Genomic DNA, 9,236 nt, shown 5'->3' with positions numbered 1-9,236 from the left:
GGCTTAGGTGCAGGCCATGCTGCTCTGCCCCTCAGAGGCCTTCTCCAAACCTGTGTGCCCAGGGACAGGACAACAAGAAGATGGGGGGATGAGCTGCATTTCTGTCATCCCACTGAGGTCTGGACTGGGCTCTCCTGGAGTCCCCTGCCAGGTAGAGAACAGGCTGAAGTGAGGAGACCAGAGAAAAGGCCAGAGTCCAAGTGAGAGGAGGGCCGCTCAGGTCAGGGTGGGGCAGTCCTTTTTAAGGCACCAGACAGAGCCATCAGGAAGTTTAGCTACCGTCCTGGCTTTATCACTTGGTTGTGACCGACTGGTTTTGACAAGCTAGTTAATCCATTGAGTGTTTTCCTCATCTGTTAGTTCAGGAACCATTAGCTGTCCACCAGAGCACATCCCTCCCTTTGTACATACACAGTTGAATGGTGCTTCTCAGCCTCCCTTGTAGTCAGGTGTGTCCTTGAAAAGAGTGTTTTCCAGTGGAATGTAAGCTGGGTGAAAATGACATCTTGCCTGAAGGAGGCAGTCTTCCAAGCATAGGAGGCAGGAAAGTCCTCAGTTGGAAAGAGACTGGATCCCTGAGTGACTGTATGGAGAACTGGCCACCAGCCCAAACCCTATCCTGAGTTATGGGAGCAAGAAAAACTTCTATGGCAGTTGAGCCACCTCAACAAGATTGTGTAGTAGTTCACCTCAAATACCATAGGCTAAGTGAATAGATATAAAAGTTGAAGTTAATGCAAAAAAGTTTTATGCAAACACAAGGATATACACAGTGGTCATTTTCCTAAAGTATATGCGATGTGTGAATCTTACTCTAAAGTTCTCTCCAGAGATGCATTTAGGAAATTCCTTTTCCAGTGGTTCAGTTTCACAAACTGGGTTCTGCATATTCTCTTTAAAGGAGAAATCTTTAAGGTTCTTTGTGTTCTCGGCTTTCTAGCACTATAACAAAACACTTGAGACTATCAGAAAAGGGTTAATTTTGGCTCACAGTTTTGAAAAGATTCAGTCCATGGTCAATTGGGCCTGTGGTGAGGCAGCTCATCGTGGTGGAGTGTGTGGTGGACCTAGACCCTCACTTCACCAGCCAGGGAATAAAAAGAAGAGCCAGGAGGGGACTGAGGTCCACATTCCTCCTGAGGACACAAGTCCCCCAGAGGCCTAAAGACTTCCCACCTCTCAAAGGTTCCACCACCTACCAATAGAGCCAAGCCTTTGACACATGGTCCTTGGGGCATTCCAGATCCAAGCCATAGCATTCCTTAGAACAGCCTGCAGCTTCCATGATTTTTGAATACATTTTATCTCTCTCTTTTTTAATAGCTGTACATATTGGTGGGATGGGTTGTCGGGTATTTGTCCATGCACACAATGTCACATCATAATTTGACCAGTATCACTCCCTAGCACTTCCCCCTGCACCTTACATTTTAATAGCACAATATCTTATTTAATCTTCACGATTTTAGAAGAGTCCGCTTCTATCCCCATTTTACAAATGAAGAAAAGTGAAGCTCAAGAAAGCTTGAGTTGCCTAAAAAAGCCACATTGAGACTGCTCATGGGTTAGGCAAGGATGCAGACTCATCGTCTAGCCTTTCATCAAAGCACTTTAGAGCCCAAGCCATCGGAGGTGAGGCTCCATCCGAGGTTGGGAGAGGCCTGTGTCTGAGCCTGTGGGTGGCAGGTAGTCAGAGTTCACAGCACTGGGCTTGGCTTAGAAGGGAAGCCACTAGTGGTCAACAAGGAGTGTTCTGCTTTGACCTGGAGCAATTCCTTCTGTTGGGAGCCAGACCCTCAGTCCCCAGGGCAGTGTCCAGATAATGACCTTCATGCCAGAGTTGTAATAGCTGGCTTTCCAAAGAGAAAGAATCACAAACCAGGGGTGGTGGCACATGCCTATAATCTCAGCGGCTTAGGAGGCTAAGGCAGGATGTTTGCAAGTTCAAAGCCAGCCCTAAGCACCTTAGGGAGACCCTGGCACAAAACAAAAAGGGCTGTGGATGTGACTCAGTTATTAAGACTTTGTGGGTTCGATCCCTGGTACCAAAAAAAGAAAAATCACACACCACTATGCAAGCTACATGGAATGCATTTCAACAACATGCTTCTCGGCTGTGTCCCAGTGTTGATATGGCCCACAGGTAGCATCCTATGGCCACTGATGATGGCAGCTAACTGCTGTGTGGAAGAGGATTGCAGGCCTGCTGAGCTCCAGGAGGTGACCTTTTGATGATGTTAATTTTGTTGGGCCAAGTGACTAAGAAAGAGCTGAACTTGGCTCTGCCCATCACCCCACCTCCCCATGGGCCTCCTACGGAGAAGATCCAAGGAATGTTTTTTGTTTTAAATTGAACCACTTGCTAACTGGGCTGATGCCCAAGAGCTCAGACCAGAGGCCTTGATGGGTTGGGTCTGCACTTCAGTCTGCACACTGCTGTGTCCTCCTCCAGTTCCAATCCTGAATCTTAGAAGCAGTGGGCTCCTAACCTGAAGCCTGGGACCTGGCACTGAGACCTGTGAGAGGAGCAACGGGACTGCCCTGTCTTGCTGTCAACTCAGCCATGCAGGAGGGTGGAAGAGCAAGGTGGTCAGGTCAGCAGCGTGTCCACTCCCCAACCTTATGGAGCTGCAGGCAGAAGAGCCCTCCCATGCATGACCTTGAAACTCCCAGAAGCCTCACCCACAAACCCCAAGTCTGACTCCTCAGCGGGAGCAATGTGGAAGGTGTGTGGAGGAGGGGACAGCAGTGTACTGGGCTGCTTTAAACTGTCTTCAAGAGCCACTGTACATACCTTCTCCCACCTCTGTGCTCAGTGATGCCCGCAGCATGAAATCATTTGTCTATACCACAGAAATTAGCAATCACTACAGATCAGGGCCTGTTTTGCTCTGGTGTTATGAGAGTCGGGGTTCTCCAGAGAACCAGCACAACAGAGAGTTATTAGATATCGGCTCCCATGATTACAGAGGCTAAACCATTCCAAGGTCTACAGTCATCAGGGTAGAGACCCAGAGGAGCCCATACTGTAGTTCTAATCCAAGGCCAGCAGCTCAAGACCCAGGAAGAACCAGTTTCCATTCAAGTCCAAAGGCAGGAAAAGACTGAAGTCTGGGCTCCAGGAGTCAGGCAGGAGGGGTTCCCTCACTCAGTCTTTGTATTCAGATCTTCAGTTGACTGGATAAAGCCCACCCACACGAGGGAGGAGCAATAAATGCCCTCATAGAAGAGCCAAAAGAATGCTTGCTCCAGGGTCTGGGCACTCTATGGTGTGAACTGACATATAACCTTAACTATCACAGGTGCTCCGTTTTGAGAACCAACTGTCAGACACCACTTATCAACTCTGCTCCTGACACCCTCCCAACTGCAAGTTCAGCAGGAAAGGGCCTCATCCCTCAGCTCTCCCTGGCCTCAGCACACTCACCTCTCAGGCTTTGGAATCTCCACATCTCTGAGATCCTCCCCACACCCCAGCCACTCATTCCCATTGTTGAATCCCCATTCCCTGGCCAATACTGTAGCAGATCTAGGAAAAGAGAGTAGATAATGGAACCCAGAATGTACACAGATGGCCCTAAGGAGGACTTGTAGGGTCAAGCTAAATGAGTGAGGCTGCCTGCAGGGCCGAAGGACCACAGCAGGCAGGGCCAGCAGTGAGGCTGCACTGACTCGGCACCAGGACACATACCCAGCAGCCAACAACTTTAAAGATCCCAGCCACCCAGGAGGCTAAGGTAGGAGGATCCCAAGTTTGAGCCCAATCTGGATAACTTAGCAAGACCCTGACTCAAAATACAAAATAAGAAGGGTTGTGAATGTAATTCAGAGGTAGAACACTTGCCTAGCATGCCTGTGACCCTGGGTCCTAGAACAGTTCTCCTCTCATCTACCCTGGTTGCTGGAATATTGTGGATTGTGAATATAAAGCCAAATAAGACACTGATGTCAGAACCATTGCCCTCAGAAACTGATAAGACCCTCACATAGCCAAGGAAGACCTTGTTCTATATGTTTTCTAAAGCACTAATCCTGTGTCAACTAGGTAAATGGGATCCTTCTCTGGGCTTCGGTTTCTCCTTGTCAAGTGAGCAGCTATGCCATTCATTCTTGGTGCTGCCACAGCATGGCCAATGCCCACCTGCCACACCCACTACCTGCTCACCAGGACCTGGTTGCAGCAGGACTGTCTGAGTGTGATGCCCGCTCCTTGTTTTAGTACCTATGGTCTGTGTGGCAAGATGCGGGAAGCCTAGTGAGGAACCTGGATGTTAGGTCTGGTGGCTTGGGAAAGGCAATTTTGGTCCTGCTCAGAGCTTCTCACAACCTGGCAGGATCTCACACTGGAGTGGAATAAAGTGCTACCTTCCTGACCAGCTGGGGAGGTGCCAGAACCTATGTTAACTTTATTAGATTTATGTGCCCAAGTATTCAACCCAGTCTTCTTCAAAACTGTGTTAAAAGATCAAACTAGAATAGGTGGCTATTAGCATCTGTTATTTATTGGCCATGGAACTCTTTTTTTTTTTCCAAACAAATGCTTTTAGGAAAAGTCCACTGTATAACCAACATGGAACTTCTTTTGATTCCAGCAGGGTAGAGCCAGAAGTCCAGCCCCTGTGCCCTCCTTCCCCAAGGGGTGCTAGAGGCCTCAGCAGGGCCCTGTTAATAAACCTCACATCTCATGTCCTCTTCTGGCCTTGCCCAAGCAAAAGGGCAAAGGTCACAGGAGCAAGATTTCAAGTCAACATCAAAGGACACTTACACTCATCACTTCTCTGTGATGGGAGAGGCTGTCTGGGGAATGAGAGAGAAGACTGGAAGATGGAATGATTGTCAGGGAGAAGAACAATGGTCTTCAAAATGAGGTACCATTGGGGCTGGGGATGTGGCTCAAGCGGTAGTGCGCTCGCCTGGCCCGGGTTCGATCCTCAGCACCACATACCAACAAGAATGTTGTGTCCGCCGAGAACTAGAAAATAAATATTGAAAATTTTCTCTCTCTCTCTCTCTCTCTCTCTCTCTCTCTCTCTCTCTCTCTCTCTCTCTCTCTCCCCTCTCTCTTTAAAAAAAAAAAAAAAAGAGGTACCAAATCCAGAGGTGTGTAAGATGATCCACCGGAATGCCAGAATAAATATTAGCATTTGTCCTGGTTTAGGTTTCCCTAGAAGTTGACCCTGAGAAAAGAATTCAAGGGCAAGTTGCTTATTAAACTAGAGTTTAATTGCCCTGGGAAAATCTTCAGAAGGCAATGTAAAACATGCACTTCAAATTGTACCCCTCAGGGGCTGAGGGAGCTGGGTGTCAGATACACTAACTTCCACCAGCGAGGGCAGCCCCTGGGGGTGTGGTGCCTCTAGCCTCCCCACTGATAAACCTGACCTGGCAGCCAGCCAATCTTTGCACTCATAGGTGGGCATTCCTCCTCAGCACACATAACTTTCAGAACAACATGCAAGTTCATTGGTTATCTCCAGCCAAATACTTAAAAGAACTAAGTGCAAGTTGTTACACAGTCTTCTCTTATACAAAGTGAGTATTCTAAATCTGCTGACCTCCATGGGGACAGTGACTATCAGTAATATGATAGTTGACAGATACATTCCAAGAAATGTACTCATACTATAAGGTAAACTGTCTTTTAACAAAAGTTTTATTGAATATATTTTTTATTTTGAATTAGATTAAGCTTAACATAAAAGCTGCAATGATAGTACAGAGTTCCAACATCCCCTCTCCCCGACTCTCTCCTAATGTTCACACTGGCTACATGATCACAGCAAAATGATCAAAACAAATTCACATTGCATAACATTGTCAACTAAACCACTGACCGTATCTGAATTTCACCAACTTTAACCCCATCGTTTCTTTTCCAGAATCCTATCCAGTATCCTACATCGCTCCTGCCCATTCTTTCTTTTTTCTTTTTTTTTTCTTTTTTGTCTCAAATTGCAGTTGTTTACCAAGGTGCAACTAGCATATGATAAATTGCACATGCTGAAGGTATACAACTGGCTGAGTCTTGACATGTGTATGGGTAAAAACCACCACTTATTTCTCTTAATTCACTGGTTGATGGATGGTTGGCTTGTTTCTAGTTTGGGGCTATTAGAAATCAAGCAGCCAGGGACATCTGTGAACAGTCTGCATGGACATAGGCTTTCCTTTCTCTTGAGCAAATACCTGGCAGAGGAAGAGCAGGGTCAGATGGTAGGGTTAGGGTTAACTCCTTCTCTTGCTACTCTGTCTTCCAAGGGAGGTATTATTGCACATGTCCCCCAGCACTACATGAGAACCCCACATCCTCCTCCAGCCTCGGGAGAGTCAGCCTTTTTCATTTTAGCCAAACTAATGGGCGGGCAGTGGTAGCTCATTGTGGTTCTAACCGGCATTTCCTTAATGACTAGTGAGAGCTCAGGTTTCTTTCCATATGCTTATTTGCCATCGTCTATCTTCTTGGTAGAGTGTCTATTATATCTTCTGTACATTGTTATTTTGTTGTTTCTTTTGTTTTAATTCTTTTCAGATGTTGATAGACTTTTATTTTATTCATTTATCTATATGCAGTGCTGAGGATAGAACCCAGTGCCTCACACATGCTAGGCAAGCGCTCTACCACTGAGCCACAACCCCAGCCCCTATTTTGTAGTTTCTTATTTTTGAAATATATATATATTTAAATATATATGCATATATATGTATATGTATATGTATACATATATATTCATATTCTGAATATAAGTCCTTTATCAGATATGATTTGCAAATATTTTCTCCAAAGCCGTGACCCATCATTCTTTTAATAGCACCTTTGAAAGAACAAAAAAAAATTTCAATTAAGTCCAATTTAACAATATGTATGATTTATTTTTTTTTTTTAAAGTTAAATCTGCATCTCAGAACTTTTTGCCTCACATAATGTCCAAAGGTTTTCCTCCTGTGTTTTCTTCTAGAATTTTCACAGCTTAGGTCTTAAATTTAGGTCTGTGATCCTGAGGGGAAAACAGCTCATTCCTCCTCTCACACGCCACTCAACACTTCTGATGCCAGATGTGTGGGATCCTGGGATCAGTTGCCTTGCTAGGATGGCTCACAGCCCTCAGGGAATGCTTTTCATATATTTACCCGTATATTATAAAGAACATTATGAAGGGTGCAGATCAACAGTCCAGATGGAAGAGATGAGGAGGGCAGGGCATGTGGGAAAGAGGGGGAGCCTCCCTGCTCTCTCTGGGTGTCTTCCATGGGTCCGGCTATCCAGAAGCTCCCCACACCTAGCCTGCCTGGGGTTTTACGAGGGGTCATTACTAGGCATGATTGCTGCATCCTTGGCCATTAGTGATCAACTCAACCTTCAGCCTCTTTCCCCTCCTCAGGGGTGTGGGATTGAAGGTTTCAACTCTTTAAACAGGCCTGGGTCTTTCTGGTGACCATTCTCCACCCTAAAGCTATCTAAGGGTCCTCAGTGACCAGTCATCTAACTAGCATGTGAAAGACATCGCTCTGGAGGTTCCCAGGGTTTTAGGAGCTGTGAGCCATGAAATAAGAGGAAAATCAAGTATATACTGTACTTCTGAGTATCACAGATAGAGTTAGTTTCTGTCCATGAGGGGACTTGCTAATCACAGTTCACTTTTTTGCAGATTAGTATGCAATGGTTCTAGCACCACTTGGTGAGAAGATCCCCACCCCACCCCCAGTTGACTTTGCACCACTGTTGAAGTGCAGTTGTCCATATCTCCTGTTCCTGGATTCTCTGCTCTGTTCCTTTGATCCATCTTGGCACCAATTCCACTGTCTTATTCCTATAGCTTTGTGATGATGAGTCTAGAAATAAGATAAGGTTGGTCCTACAGCGTTGTTCTTTTTCTAAATTATTCTGGATATTTTATGTCTTTTGTATTTCTGTATAAGTTTTGCTATCAGCTTGTCAGTCTGCAGGTATTTGTTTTGGGCAGTGCTGGAGATCAGACCAAGGGCCTCCCTAGGCAACACCCCCGGCTCCAGCTGATCAACTTTTACAGAAAGGTCACTGAGGTTTTGATTAGCATTGCATGAAATCCATAGATTAATTTGGGGAAAACAGCTTAACACCCATATCAAATATTGTGACCCATGAATGTGGTATCTCTCCCTTTCTGTCTTCTTTAATGTCCCCACAGTGATAATTGCTTTGCTTTTCGTGTACAGACTTTGTTATCTCTTTTGCCAAAATTCAGAATAAGTGTTTCATAGTTTTTCATGCCATATAAGTTGTATTTTAAATTTCCAACTTTTTGTTGTGTGTTGCTATATATGAAAACAGTTTGGGTAGATTGATCTTATTTGTTGTAATCTTACAAAAATGACTTCTCAGACCTCAAGGCTTTTTGGAAGATTCAGGAGGACTTTACAGAGCTGATGTTGCTGTTCGTGAATAAAGATGGTCTGACTTCTTCCAGGACTGCTGTCTGACACGGTTGAGAAAGCAACTGCTCTCTGTAAGACACCCTGTGAAGGAAGCATTGGGAATATATTTTATTGCTATGTGAGTTTTGTGGCTCAGTCCGGGGTCCCAGCCTCCTCTCCTCTAGGAACAACCTCCGCCCCCATCCCATCCAACCCTCACTGACAAAAAACAGTGAGGGAAGAAGCTCGGAATGTTGTCACCAGCCCCCACAGACACAGCTTTGGGCTAAACCAGGGTGCGCACAGGGGGCACCTCTGGGAGAGAAGCAGGTGGTCCCCAGTGGGTGGACATTGCCTGAAGGTCAGCAGTCTCCTCCTGGCATGAAGCCCTGTTGAGTTTTCAGAAGCATCCAGGGATGGAGATGGAGTGCTTCTGGAGGGAGCCCGGGGCAGCCATAAGATATATGCCACACTCTCCCACCTCCTTTTAGACTTTAAAGAGCAGGAACGAGCACTCTGGCTTTAGAATAGAAAGGGCTTTAGGGTTCACCCACATCCCCTCCTGGGGTCGTTCTGCTGTGCGGTTCCCATATTTCTGTCACTGGTTGATTGGCATTTTTCAGGACAATCGATCTCTTGTAACAAAAGATAACTGGCCCTTGCTGTCCCAAAAGACATTGGGATATGGCTCCAGTGAAGGAGATCCCTCCATACCTCTCCCTTCTCCCAGGCATTCTCGTGTACCCTTTCTCTAAGACCCCCGATCCCACTCCCATCCTCTCACCCACCATCTGTCTTCAGGCTTTGGGCCCTCCAGTCACCATAGCTGTTCTTCCCACGTGGCT

This window comes from Urocitellus parryii, chromosome 11 (genome assembly GCF_045843805.1).
Source record: "Urocitellus parryii isolate mUroPar1 chromosome 11, mUroPar1.hap1, whole genome shotgun sequence".
Classification (NCBI taxonomy): Eukaryota; Metazoa; Chordata; class Mammalia; order Rodentia; family Sciuridae; genus Urocitellus; species Urocitellus parryii.
The sequence above is the reverse complement of the archived record's forward strand: the minus strand, read 5'-3'. Positions refer to the sequence as shown.